The sequence below is a fragment of the Leopardus geoffroyi genome, chromosome B2 (genome assembly GCF_018350155.1).
Source record: "Leopardus geoffroyi isolate Oge1 chromosome B2, O.geoffroyi_Oge1_pat1.0, whole genome shotgun sequence".
Taxonomy (NCBI): Eukaryota; Metazoa; Chordata; class Mammalia; order Carnivora; family Felidae; genus Leopardus; species Leopardus geoffroyi.
The window spans coordinates 27,534,890-27,550,652 of record NC_059332.1 but is presented as its reverse complement, the minus strand read 5'-3'; positions in this window follow the sequence as shown (position 1 = coordinate 27,550,652).

The following is a 15,763-nucleotide window of genomic DNA, read 5'->3' as shown; positions in this document are numbered from 1 at the left end:
CTCACCCAGGACTCTTGGGCAGCCAGTTACCTCTTCTGGCCTTAAAGTCCTCATTGTCAAGTGGGGAGTCAGATGAATTCACCTCTGAACTCCTTCCAATTATAGCACACACAGTCCAAAATTTTATAAAAGGAAAACGCAAAGATAGGTGAGAACAGGATAGGAAGAAAAAAAGGAAGAGGAGGGCAGGGAAGTAAAAGGAAGGGAAAAGAAAGGAAAGGGGGAAAAGCTCCCTGTATCTCAAATGCTTTTTCCCTTCCAGCTATGAGTCTATCTATCCATAAAGATAAATCCCTCCTCAGTTTACTATTTGGTTTTTGGCTTTTCTATGTTAGAAAAGTTTGTTCTTATTCCATCTGTGCTTTTATTATGTGACCTTAATACATTTTGAAGTAGGCAGGGTATAAATAAATGAAACAAGGTAGGATCACAAATACCTCACTTCCTCTGTGTGCAATGATAAAGGTACCAAGGGACCAAGAAACAAGGACACAGCTGCTAGCAGGGACAGGTGCTCAAGCAGGGACGATACCAGCCCTGGACAGGAAGTCACTTGTCTCATTGGCCACATCTACATGGATGATGCTACCAGCACTAATGGCATCTTCATGCAGCAAGAACATCTCAGCTCTAAGGGTACTACAAGACCGCCCACAGCCCTTCCCAGGAATGGATTATTCCAGTTTTAGTGCATTGCCCATGAATGTCACATTCTATTATTGGTCTGAAAATTTACTGCTTGTTTGATACTTCTGCTAGAGGTTTAATTAAGACAAGGCTACAAATGACTGCCTGAAGATACCATGGCATTATTCTGGAATCTTCCCAGAATATTCTGGAATCTTCTTCATCATTCCCAATCAGGAATTGTGAATCATGGACTTTTATTGAGGGCACCAGGAAAAGTTGGGGAGTTGGAAGTTTCCAGGTGAGGTATTAATTTCATTGCCAAGGTCCTTCCATCTCCAGTATCCTCGGTGCCATTTACTTTTTCCTAATAATTCTTCATATGCACTAAAGAAGGAGGAGGACATGCATCCTCCGCTTCCATCTCTTTTCTTCTGTGTTCACGACCCCACCCCAATATTTACTACTTTCTAAAGGAAGACATCCCACAGCTGACTGAAGTCTGATCACAATATTCAGATAATAGAAAAATTTCCTGACCTGAAAGAATTCCTGCCTGTCAAGTAATTGATCATGTTTTGGATTCTCCTTCTTCCTCTACTCACACATATTTGAACTTCACCAGAAGAAGAAGGAGAAGGAGGGGGGAGGAGGGAGGGGGAGGGGGGAGGGGGGAGGGGAGAGAGAGACGAAGAAGAAGAAGAAGAAGAAGAAGAAGAAGAAGAAGAAGAAGAAAGAAGGAGGAGGAGGAGGAGAGGAAGGGGAAAGGAAGAGAAGGGAGAGAAGGAGAAGCGGGGAGAAGGAGAAGGTGGAGGAGGAGGGAGAAGGGAGAAGGAAGAAGAAGGACTGTATAAATATCAAAGTTCCATGTGAAAACTGAGGTCCCCAGTGTGAACAGGAACCATTCTGAGGTGAGGGAGAAATGTGCCTGGAAAGTATATTAGTCCACATTCAAGTTGATTCTTGACAAGTTTTATAATACAACCATGATGTGGACCACAGAGAGGAATGTTTCGTGTGTATTTGATAAAGAATATTAATTTTAGGCCATATTGGTTATGAAAGTACAGGGAACATCTGAAATATACCTTAGAAATATATATTTCCACATACATATAGTTCACAAATACTTTGTCATGTTGTGATAGTTTTATTTATGATAAGAGATCTATATCTGGTCTTTGTCCCCATTTCTGGCACAGAGTTACTAAAACCCTAGGAATTTCCTAAGTCATTTGTTAATTTTAATGAGGTGATATTATTTTTTCAATAAAATTAAGCTTTTCTATTACAGTTGCCATTAAGAAAAATAAAAGGCGGGGCACCTGGGTGGCGCAGTCGGTTAAGCGTCCGACTTCAGCCAGGTCACGATCTTGCCGTCCGTGAGTTCGAGCCCCGCGTCGGGCTCTGGGCTGATGGCTCAGAGCCTGGAGCCTGTTTCCGATTCTGTGTCTCCCTCTCTCTCTGCCCCTCCCCCATTCATGCTCTGTCTCTCTCTGTCCCAAAAATAAATAAACGTTGAAAAAAAATTAAAAAAAAAAAAAAAGAAAAGAAAAAGAAAAGGCAAGTTACAAACTGGGAGAAACCAATTGCAGTACATGTATCTGACAAAAGGTTTGTGTCCATACTACATACAGAACTCTACAATTAACCAATAAAAAGAAAACAACTCACTTAAGAAAATTACAATACTTAGTAGCTTCATAAAAAGATATATGAAATGTCCAATTAGTTTATAAATAATTCTTAAGTATCTTTAGTCATCAGGAAGTGCAAAGGATTATGTTTTTATAAGATCTGAACCCAGAGTTTATTAATAACTATATTGTCAACAATCAGAAAGTGATTTAAAACTCATTATTTTATTGTTTGTGCTTCTTCTAACTTTTTTAAAATTCCAGTACAGTTATCATATAGTGTTATATTAGTTTCAGGTGTACAATATTATGACTCAGCACTTCTGTACATAACAGTGCTCATCAAGACAAGTGCACAATGAGGTAACTTCTGAAAAGCTCTAAGGATGAAAACTGGTTGCCAATAGAGTCAACCATGTGATTAGAGTTGGAACTGTTAGTCCCATCCCCTGTCCTCCAGGGAGGGGACAGGGACAGGTGGCTGAGTCAATTGCCAACAGTCAATGATTTAATCAATCATGCTTATGTAATGAAGCCTCCAAAATACCCAAAAGTTGGGGTTTGGACAACTTCCAGGTTGGTGAACACATGGAGGTTCTGGGAGAATGGCACATCAGGAAAGAGTGAGACCATGGAAGCCCCACAGCTTTTCTCCACAGTTGCCCTGTGCATCTCTTCCACCAGGCTGTTCCTGAGTTATATCCTTATAAAATAAACTGGTAATCTAGTAAGCAAAATGTTACTTTGAGTTCTGTGACCCACCTTAACAAATTAATAAACCTGAAGAGGGCGTCTTGGGAACCTCTGGTCCATAGCCAGTTGGTCAGAAGCAAAGGCTATGACATGGGCTTGCAACTGGTGTCTGCAGTTGGGGGAGAAAGGTTTGTCTTATAGCCCTCAACCTATAGAATCTGATGCTATTTCCACATAGTGTCGGAGTTGAGTTGAATTCTCACTTTGCTGTTGTTTGAGAATTGCTTGGTGTTGTGTGGGAAGGGCCCCCTCTCCCAACACACACATTGGAATTGGGTTTGTGAAACCTAAAAAACAGATATAAATAGATAGATGATACATAGATGATAGATAGATGACAGATAGATAGATAGATAGATCATAGATCATAGATAGATCATAGAGAGATGACAAAAGAATTGAAATGTTAAAACTTGTGATTATTTGACTTATTTTTGTATATTTTTTAAAGTTCAAAAAATTACTTTGTTGAGTTTTTCATGAGCTGACTTCTCTCCTAATTTCATGGCATGAGAAGCTACTCTATCCCAAGTAAACACATACACTTTTACCCTAAGTCATAACTTACTAAGGCATCCATGGATAAGCTTTAAAATCAGAAAATCTGAAATAGGATATTCCATGGATCAGAAACCCTTTAAAATAGCATGCCAAGCTCTATGTGCATATGCATTTTTCTGAGAAGGCTATCTATTATCTTTCATTAAATTCTCAAAGGGGTTCATGTCCTTAGAAAGTTCAAGAACAATTCTCTTACATCAACCAACTTAAGACTTTTATTTGAATCATTTTATTATTATTAATAACTCAAGAGGTTAAAATTATCAGAACTTACACTATTTAATGTGATTTGGTTAAAAAATCTTAGGAGAATTTTTTAAAGAAATTCAATTTGAGGGGCGCCTGGGTGGCTCAGTCAGTTGAGCATCTGACTTCAGCTCAGGTCATGATCTCACAGTTTGTGGGTTTGAGCCCTGCATCAGGCTCTGTTCTGACAGCTCAGAGCCTGCAGCCTACTTCGGATCCCTCTTTCTCTGCCCCTGCCTCACTCACACTCTGTCTCTCTCAAAAATAAACATTAAAAAATTTTTTACAAAAGAAATTCAATTTGAGTATATTTAAGAAATTTAAGTAATAGAACTATACTTTGATACTTATGTCTAGCTGTTTAGGAAAATGTGAAAAATGAAATTCTTATTCTTTAAAAGTAAATGGATTCTTATCAAGCTTAAAGAGGATTTAAAATAATCAATTCTTTGTAAAAGTTTTTAAAAAGTTTTTAAATTTTCTTTAACTGTTAATTTATGTACCAAATTCTTTGTTTTGCTTGTAGTTCAAAATGAATCAATTCAACTTCTGTCTAAAATACTACATATGCCAACTGTAAGACTTTAGGTCTGTTGGTTTATATTGCACAAATACAAATACTTAACCAGATACTATGTCCCAAATCAGATAATGGCCAATGTTGAAACTAAAGTTAACATATACATTGGATAATCTCATCATCAAGAAAAACAATAAGGGGAAAAATGCATTCTAAAAACTAGACAGATAGCATCATTAGCCACACTTGGGAGCTGGAGAGGTAGACTTACCACTACCCGAATGCAAATGAATATTAGCCAAGTAATTTTGATACAAGCACACTCAGATTTTAAGCTAAACCATATATATTGGAATATTTGTCATTGCCTTCATACTTCCTCTTCTTTAAAATCTCTGGTATAAAGCCCTCCTTGATTCCACCTCCTCACCCCCACCCTCTCAGTTAAGTGTCAATATGTTGCTTACAGCATTACCTGCCAAGACACTGTCAGTGCTATTTTGTAATTGCCTCTTATTGCTTCTAATTCTAAGCTGCAAGACCCTTCTCAGCAGGATTCTTGTCTTTGTATCTGTGATAAACTGGCACACATTTGGTACTAAATAAATATTGTTGCTGAATGAAAAAAGGGCCCTTTGTAAAGCCATGAACAAATATAAAAGTGTAGAAAACAAAACATGCATTTGAATCTCATCTCATCTTTCTCTTGAAAGTTCTGACTCAAGAAAGGAACGCTGTGTAGTCTGATTTTAGTGGGGACCTTTTATGAACACAATGGAGAGATAATGCAACTGAGCCAAGAAGTTAACGCTCCCGTTTATGAGCTTGCTAGAGATCAGACACGTCACTCACCCACTTTCAACACGACAACATGCTTAGGGAGTGATAGATCTGCAGCTACAAGCCCACATTGCACAAGCCTGTGGGTTCCTGCTGCTTATGTCAACAGGGAGTCCTTTCCCCAGCAAATGATTTGGTATACTTTTCATCTTCCTTGACAATTAAAGCTCGAGTGTGGCATGTTTGTGTTTCAGGTGAAAGGTTTAAGACACTAAGAGAGAGTCACTCTTGTTGCATCATAAACAGCTAATTAGCTAGTATTATTTCCAAATAGCCTTTGATTAAAGCCTTTGAGACAGTGACAGTAAAGAACAACAAGGTCCAAGTCTTCGTTAATCAAACAAATGCCGCCCAAAACAGCCATCTCTTGGAGCTGACTGCCAGAAAAGTAGACCCACCAAAGAACAGACCATCATTCAAGATCATCTGAAAGCAATCTAGAAAAGAATCCAAAGAAAATAACAAGGTGATGCCCCAAACTGCCTAAAATGTAGAGAGGTTCAGAATTACTTTTCAAAGAGGCTACAAGAAGCTCTGGTATCCCTAGCAGAGAATACAGATAATAATAAAACATGGACCACTGTGGCAAGACCAGTTCTCAGGTATCTCCTTCCAAGTTGTATTTTTTGGCCAAAAGCTGCAGATTACAAACTGGAACATGCATCAAGTTGTACCTTCAATCTCTATCTCCTGGCTCTTCATGTTTCTCTGCCCTCAGCCTATTCCTGGACATCTGCCCTGTTCTTTCAGCCCCATGTAAACCTTATCACTTCTTCTCTCCTCTAGCATCTTAGTGAGATCAAAGATTGTGGTTCATCTCAATAAAGTACACCTAATACTAAAAACATTCAGAGGCATTATTGCTTTACCTATATCACCAGAGCTAGGTAATAAAGGAAAGGCTTTGTGCCTGGATAAAGGAGGGTGAGAAGAGGGAGGGCACAGGGCATCTTACTAGTGCCCTTTGAATGGAGTCACCACAGCTTCTGCTGGGACCTGTTCTAAAGCCTCTTCATTCAGTTAAGTATCCATTGAGTGCATGCTCTGTGTCAGGCACCATGCTAGGCACTGAGGATGGGAAAAAAATAATGGGCAAGACATATGCCTACTCTAAAGTTGCTTAGGTCTGTATGGATCTAGGTGTGGGGTTACATGAGTGATCTTGCTATATGAATTCAGAGGGAATGGTCAGCAAAAATAGCCTCTAGTCTATCCTTAGATCTCTTAGAGGGAAGCTTGACTATAGGAACATCTGTTCCAGGCTCCATCTGTCCACCTCCAGCCACAGCCCCAAAATCTCCGCAGAGAAAGGGCAGCTCTGTCTGCCTCTACTCCTTCTCCAGAGTTCATGGTTCCCTACTAAATCCACATCTCCCTCCTGCCTCCTGCTTCCTCTCCCATCAGGAATTCAAAATGTATTTCCCCAAGGTTTGCTTCTAACTCAGATCTTCCCTGATCCCATGTAGTGACAGCATTTCTCTATATTCAGTGGACACAGGCAGATTTCCTTCTTTAATTTTGTGCCAGTAAAATGTATGAATTTGCTTACATTTTCCTTTTTTTTCTAAGTTTATTTATTTATTCTCAGAGAGAAAGAGAAAGAAAGCATGATCTTAGGAGGGGCAGAGAGAGAGAGGAAGAGAGAAAACTCAAGCAGGCTCCGCTGTCAGCACAGAGCTGGAGGCGGGGCTCCATCCCACCAACTGTGAGATCATGACCTGAACTCAAACCAAGAGTTGTACGCTTAACTGACTGAGCCACCCAGGTGCCCTTGAATTTGTTTACGTTTTCCTGAAATCACATTAACAAGAAACTCCAGGGTTGCCCTGCTTCCAAACATGTTAGATAAAATTGTCAGGGTCTTAAATGATGCCACTAATAATTCACCAGGTGCACCGTTTACTAACCAATAATACAAGATTTGACCAAAGAGATCTAGCAAATTAAAATAAAAGAATGAGTGGGGAATCAAAAGTAAGATATTGACCCCCAAAGAGTGACTCATTAGATGTTAAAATATATTTGTCCTAAAATTTAAGACTCAAGTAATTGCTCTGACATTGAGAATCATGGTATAAAATCTTTGCACCTGGGATGGAGGCTTAAAGCTGTTATTTTTGTTGTTGTTTTTGTTATTGCTGATAATTTGGTAGCAAATTTGCAAAGTCTGGGGTTGGATTTCATTAATACACAATTTAAAGACACTGAATTCTTGCCTCTCAATCACAAATTGCTTCCCTCTAAAGCAATGATCCTCAACTGAAAGTGATTGCACCCCCAAGGGACATTGAGCAATGTGTGGAGACATTTTTGCCTTCACAACTTGGGGATGGGAGGTGTTACTGGCATTTAGTGGGTAGAGGCCAGGGGTACTTCTGAACACCTTACAGTGCCCAGGAAGTATAGGAAGCTGCAGGCACCTGCTGAACTCCCACAACAAAGAATTAGTTTTCACAAAATGTCAACAGTGCCACAGTTGTGCAACCTACCCTCAAGGAATCCATTAAGCATGTACAGTACGTCCCTATCACCCTGTCATTCATTAAGTGTCCCTCAAAGAATTACCTAAGGTAAGACCCTTCTAGCATTCTATACCATGGCTGGGGTCTAGATGGCTTTCAATCTTCTCTTCTATAGGAATATGCCTTTTCCTGGTGATGGGGATGCCAGAGTTGGCCAGCAGATTCCCATCAGCCTCATAAGCACTCTAAACCCTTGTAATTGTCAGAAGAGAATTTCAACAAGAGTTGAACAATTTTGTTTGTTTGTTTTTTTAATTTGCTTGTAAGTTTCAGAGAAACAAGTGGAATGGTTTATCTAGCAATACAGGCTTGGCTCTGTATTGCCTGGAATGTCACTACTAATCCACAATGGACAATGTATGTATGTATGTATGTATGTATGGTGTAAACAGACACTTTCTGAAGAACACTTGCAACCTGCCACATTCAAGGCCCCCTGATGAGAGTATTCTTATACAATTACATTTGGAACCTCACCACCCTGGCCATATTGACTGGGCCAAAGATATTGTCTGGCGCAAAGGTGGTCCAGAAGGGAGCCCAGAAAAAGTGTTCTGCTCAACATGAATTCTTAATACAGATAATCAATTGGCAGGAACTACCGTATCTTTTGGTTTGAAGTGTTTGTGCTATGTATAGAGAAGGACACAGACAGTTGAAAGAGAGAAGGCAGTGGATAGAATCCATGAATGGCGTGGGATATCAGCAAGCAGCTACATGATGCAGAAATAAGACAAATCTGTTATGTATTTATGCTTGTGAATCCCTGGTACTTAGAACCATCACTGGCTCATAGGTAGGTGTTCAATAAATACCTGTTTAAAGACTGCATTAATAAAAGAGACATGTGTGTTAGTAGTATTAAGAGATCAAGAGGAGTGGAGTCATATAGGAGAGCTCCTATACCATACTGTCTGAGTCCTAGTACAGGAAGCTGCAGGCACCTACTGCTAATGTGATCTCATATGCTATATAACATCCTTGCTTCCCTGAGGCCTGAGGCTGCCTGTGCTCTTTCCTTTTTACTTATGCAATTTCAAAATAAAATAATAATAACTTGGGTACCCTTGATTGTTTCTTGAAATGCAAGAAAAAGTCCACAAGATCTTGTCAAAGTGAGAGGGGCATTAAGTCCCTAAACCTGGAGAGATTTTTAAATGAATGGAGGGCCACTGAACTTGGAGTCCGAAGGTGTACATCTGCTCTGAAATTAATCTCCCAGACATCTTGATTTTCCTTGTAGTGCAGAGCATAGATTAATAATAGGACAAAATATCTTAGAGAGTAGAAGAAAGAAAAAATATTTTTCAGATGGCTTATTCCCTCCCCTGTTCACAACCACAGTATGCTTCTTGCCAAATCAATTATAAGAATTCTGTACCTTCTCCTGCATGATATAAATAGGACTGAGGATTTGATGAGCCCTATCTCAGCTGAGACCTAAGACAGACCACAACTCTGCCCAGCCCCATTCTGAATGAGTCAACACAAACTGAACCACCCTATAATCAAAGCATGCTTTTTCCTGGAGCCCTGAACCCACAGCAAAACATTAGATAATAACTAGCCTATTAATAAGAGATGAAAGTGTTATTTTAAGATTAGGTTAACCTAGAAAAAAGTTGACTCAATTTTGGCTTACTAAAATGAACCAGATTGTGTATATTAATGGCTCGCCTATTTGTGTGCTTAGCAATGCTCAAATTAACAGGCACATATCTACTCATAACTTCTTGTGGTGTCTGAAGTAATCACACATGATCTAGGTAAGACTTACCTCTATAAATAAATACATTTCTCTTTCCTATTAGAAAACATCTTGAAATCTATTTCAAATGTTGTGCAAACCAAGACCTGTAAGGATATTACAAATTCAATACAAGTTGCGCCCTGACTATAGTTTCACCCTGAATTAACATTTGCTCATTCCATTTTTCAGTTTTCTTTTCTGGGTGGATAGATGGTGAACATGGTCTTGACACAGTGCAAGAATGATTGCTGCTGCTTGTTTTTATAGTAAGATTTTTAATTAAGAAGTCATTTCTCAATTCCTACATTGAACTATCTTATAATGAGAAAGAATAATAAAGTTTTTTTCAGAAAAAAAATCTCTCTATATATATATATCCTTTAAATATTTTCAGTAGCCTTAGTAATTATACTTACTCTCTGCTTATTTTACAGATTTGAGACAACAAGACCCATCATCACAAAACACTTTATTTTTGATTCTGGAATGAAACCCAGTTTTTCTCATTTTAATTTCAGTACTATGACCTAGTTAACTCATTATCTGAGTAGGTTAAATGAGACCAAAGAAAAAAAATAGAATTTCTATCTCAAAATTGTTAATATGTTCATTTCTGGCTCTGATGGGGTAGCTTCGCTTATCAATCCAACCATGCTTTGAGAACAACTATAAAAGCTGGACAAAATACAAAATGAATTGTTGAAAGATAATAAACAACAACCAATTCAGACATGACTTGAGGGCCAGGATCTCAGAGAAAAAGAAAACACAGGTGAGTTCAACATTTTTCCTTGCCTTTTGCCTTGACACATTTGTTGTATCTTTAAGCAACACTCCAGCACAAGCAGAAAGCAGAGACTCGGAGCTTTTATCAGTTGTTACAGCACAGTGGAGATGAAATTGGTGTCCAGGAACTACCAAGGCAACAATACTGGAGAAGCCAAGAATCTAGAGAAACAGAAACCACAGATCAGTGAGCACAACATTTTGTATTGCATTTCACCTTGAGATATTTGTCAGTTCCTAACCTGTGTACAATGCGAGTCCAAAAAGCCAATAGGACGGTGTCAGCTAAGAGGCCACAAAACTTAGCAGAGCTTTCCAAAACTCATGGCACAACAGACAAGAAACACCTAAAGAGCTAGGCCCTTAGTAATAAAAAAACTAGAAATAGACTAGCCCACATAAAGACACAAAGCATTTCAATCCTTTATTGGGTCAATATCATCTGCCCTTATGTAACTGTCTGCTGGAAGAAAAGTAAATTCTTTGTGAGAAAAGATAACATAATTCAGAGAATCTACAATTTTTATAAACAATATCCAGCCTACAATCATAGATTATCAGGATTGCTAATAAATAGGACCAAATGAATGAAAATCAGGAAGCAAATATAGATAAAAGTAGCAGACCCACAGGTAATCTAGATACTGTTGTTATTAGATAGAATTTTTAAGTAACTATGATTAATACAGTCAAAAGAGTAGATGACAAGGATTGGGAGTATGTATTTTTTTAATTGATAAAAAATGAAAATGCTAAAAATGCTAAAAATAATTATTAAAATTAAGAATTACAAATGTACCCAACAATGAACCAAACAAAACAGTAGAGATAATTAGTGATTTAAAAAACAGGTTAGTAGAAAGACAAGTAAAGAGAGAAAAAAAGTGATAGGGTCTAATATATATGTAATTAGAGTTCCAGGAGAAGAGAGAGCAAGAAGAGAGAGAGAGAGAAAGGAGAAGAAGCAATATTTGAAAAGAAATTGTCCAAGAAGTTTTCCAAAATGGTACAAACATTAATCCACAGAATTAAGAAGTTCTACAAAATTGAAACAGGTTAAATACAAAGTGGGAAAACACATTTAGATGCATCAGAGTTACATCATGCTGAAAACAGCATAAGTCAACATGCTGACAATCAAAACCAAAAAGAACTCTTTGAAAAAGCCAGGGATGAAGGCTGGGAGTATTAAAGAGGGAGATACATCACATTCAAGGGAGCAACAATTATACTTAACAGCTAACTTTTCAAAAGAAACAATGGAATCCAAAAGATAATGGAATGGTATTTTTCAAATGCTGAAAGAAATTTTTTCCCAAACTCTAAACCTAGAAAAATATCCTTTTATAATGAAGGCCAAAAAGGTATTTAGACAAATCTATTGACACGTAGCATAGTAGGCAAAGCTGCAAATATAGAAAAACATTGGTGCAATACATTGTTCTGCTAACATATATGCTCCTTCCCACTTGGCTATAGGCTATACCTACAAGGAAACAGACAGGATAGGAAACCATAGATATTTTTAAGGGCAAGCAACTAATGTATCTCTTGTTTTTCCTTGCTCCAATTCATAACTTTCATCCAACTTTTACTTTTGTCTTCAGATATATAAAATGCTGTGCCTAAGAAACCATGTTTTTATGTAAATAATCTTTTGATATTCAAAAACATGAGAAAAATAAATGTAAATATTTTATCTGGCACCACACCATAACTGAGGAAGTGGGATTTACTTTGCCCTCTCTCTTTCTGCATTATGGTCCTAATGTTCCTGCACTAGACAGAAAAGGGTGAGGTGTGAAGTTGAATAGATGCATTATACATCTATTATTAACATGTTTTTAATAATTTTCTAGGAATGTGTTGCCTGATGAGAGGTAAGTTTAGACTCTCTGAAAACAAGATAGCACCTTTTCTTAATTAAGTCATGAAGTGTGAAGGAAAGATCATGGGCTTTGGCATCAAACAGGTCTTTCAGATGAAATCTTCACATCCATCACTTTCCAGCTGAATGACTTACAGCAAAGCACTTAACATCTTTGAGCTTTGTTTTCTTGATCTTTTAAATGAGAATACTAATTCCTACCTCAAAGCGTTGTGAAGATTAAACTAGATCATTAATATGAAGATTGGAGTACGGTGCATGACTTATGGTTGGCACTCAAAATAGTAAGATTTTTAAAAATTATATAGGTATATTGGTCTATCAGGTAGGAAGAGAGTACTGAATGACAAAGCACTAAGTGGGAAAAAGTAATAGATAAATTTATTGTCACTTGAGAATAATGAGGAACAAGGGCTGGGTACTAACAAAAGCAAAATGTTACTCATACATGCTGATTTCCCTATTCTGCAAGCTGTGAAAATTTGTTGCCTTAGAGATAGGGTAGTTATTAGCCACCAGTAAAAATAAGCATACTGCTGAGAATTTATAGGAAAATGCATTTAATTAAGTGCCATCTGAGCCACCCACACTGTGAACAAGGATTCTGGCAACAAAGGGGTTATTGTTGCCAAGTTCCTGCCAAATGTTATTTTCCTAAGTTAGTGGGTTTTTTTTCCCTGACCAAGGCCTGAACAAAGAGTTCCAGATGGCAACATAGAATGAGAATGCCCCATCACCACAGACCAAAAATCTCCCCAAATCCAAAGAAGATTGGAAAAACCTTTAAAAATATTTCCCCTGAATGGATGAAGGGGGTGTGTACCACATGCAAATATAAAGTAGGAAATAATGGTGATTAAACCTTAGAGAGAATTCTTTAAGGATGTTAAGTAGGGTTTTTGCATCTTTGAATGTGCCCTAGTGTGGGGCCCTTTAAAGGACAAGGTTCTTACAAAGTGCTGGTGGGACTGAATTGAACTGCTCACTAGAAAAGGCATTAAAGTTCACATTAACGACATAAACAACAATGACCAGTTTATTGAACCTGTATGTTTCAGTCACTGTGCTAAGCACTTCACAGGTATAATAAAATTTAATCCCTGCTATGACAACCTTATTTCATCCTTAATTTTTAGATGCAGCAACCCAGCTTCAGAGAGGTTAAAGCATTGCCTGTTATCTTGGAGCTAGTCAGCAACAGAGCTGGGCTCCAAATAAAATCTGTCTAAATTCAAAGGTTGTATTCTACCACTGCACTAAGAAACTGGGGCAAAGTTCTACAAATTCCACCTTTCCATGAATAGGTAATGAAAAAAATCAATCTAAAGATTAAGCTTGGCCAATAAAGAAATCCTGACCAATATGAGAATATAAATCAAGAAACTCAGAAAGGTATCTACTGTGTTGGTAAATCACAGGACATTCTGTGTAACAAAGAAGATCAGTATCATGAGGTTAAGAGTAAAAACATTCCAAAAATTCACTGAGATCCAAGTGTTTAACTCAGCCCCCATATTTGCACTAGAGGAGGAGAGTGTACATGTATACAGTTTTAAACCTCACATGGCTGTAAGCAGTTCTGTCATTTGTACACCCTCTTTTCTCCTTAACTAGCAGGAAAATGGGACGTGCAAGTTGCAAGTATAAATATGAAAACTATTTAATTCCTTGTTCAATTTTCTTCTGTGTGTCAGAAGTAGGGACAAAGAGAGATGATAGAAGTCTTATTTTTATTACTGTTTAGAAATAGAAAATAATGAAATATAGATATGGAAAGTAATTAAGTATGGGCTGTGAGTACAGTTTTGTCCCACAGGAGCAACATACTTCCACTTCAGAGTCTCCACCATCATCTAGACCTATCATGTCTTAACTAAAGACCCAGATATCAATCTCACATCTCTATTGATACATGGTCTTTATTACGTTGAGGTTATTATGTTCCTCTATCCCTACTTTGTTGAGGGTTTTTATCATGAATGGATGTTGTAATTTGACAAATGCCTTTTCTGCATCTATTGAAATGATCATATGGTTTTTATCCTTTCTCTTTTTTTTTAATATAATTTATTGTCAAATTGGCTAACATACAGTGTGTAAAGTATGATCTTGGTTTTTGGGGTAGATTCCCGTGGTTCATCGCTTACAAAAAACACCCAATGCTCATCCCAACAAGTGCCCTCCTCAATGCCCATCACCCATGTTCCCCTCTCCTCCACACCACCCCATCTACATTCAGTTTGTTCTCTGTATTTAAGAGTCTCCTATTGTATGCCTCCCTCTCTCTCTGTTGGTAATTATTTTTTCCTCTTCCCTTCCCCCATGGTCTTCTGTTAAGTTTCTCAAGATCCACATATGAGTGAAAACATATGATACCTGTCCTTCTCTCACTGACTTATTTCACTCAGCATAATACCTTCCGAGTTCCATCCACGTTGCTGCAAATGGCCAGATTTCATTCTTTCCCATTGCCAAGTAGTATTCCATTGTATATATAAACCACATCTTCTTTATCCATTCATAGAATTTATCCTTTTTCTTAATGATGTGGTGTATCACATTCATTTATTTCTGAATATTGAAACACCCATCCTAGGAATGAATCCTTCTTGATGGTGGTGAATGATTTTTTTAATGTATTGGTGACTTCAGTTTGCTAATATTTTCTGGAGGGTTTTTACACCTATGTTCATCATATATTGCCCTGTAGTTCTCTTTTTTAGTGGTGTCTTTATCTGGCTTTGGTATCAGAATGAACTTGGAAGTTTTCCTTCCTCTTCTACTTTTTTGAAGAATTTAAGAATAGGTATTAACTTTTCTTCAAATGTTTGGTAGAGGGACACCTGGGTGGCTCAGTTGGTTAAGTGTCCAACTTCAGCTTAGGTCACGATCTCATGGTTCGTAAGTTCGAGCCCCACATTGGGCTCTGCACTGACAATGCAGAGCCTGCTTGGCATTCTGTCTCTCTTTCTCTCTCTCCCTCTCTCTGCCCTTCTCCCACTTGTGCTTTCTCTCTCTCTTTCAAATTAAATAAATAAACATAAATAAATAAATAAATAAATAAATAAATAAATAAGGTTGGCAGAATTTGCTTGTGAAGCCATCTGGTCTTAGACTTTTGTTCATTAGTAGTTCTTTGATTACTGATTCAATTTCACTGCCAGGAATCAATTGGTTGAAATTTTCTATTTTTTTCCTGCTTCAGTTTTAGTAGGTTATATGCTTCTAGAAATTTATCCATTTCTCCTAGGTTGTCCAATATGTTGGCATATATTTTTTCTTACTATTCTCTTAAAATTGTTTATATTTCTGTGGTATTGGTTGTTATATCTCCTCTTTTATTTGTGATTTTTGTTTGAAACCTCTCTCTGTCTTTTGTTTTAAATGAATCTGGCCAGAGAGGTTTATCCATTTTATTGGTCTTTTCAAAGAACCATCTCCTGTTCCTCACAAAATTAGAACTAGAATTACCCTATGATCCAGCAATGACACTACTACTAGGTATTTACTCCAAAAATATAAAAATACCAATTAAAAGGGTTACATGCACCCCAATGTTTATAGCATTTATAGCAGCAGCACCTACAGCAGCCAGGTAAATTATGGAAACAGCCTCAGTGTCCATGAATGGAT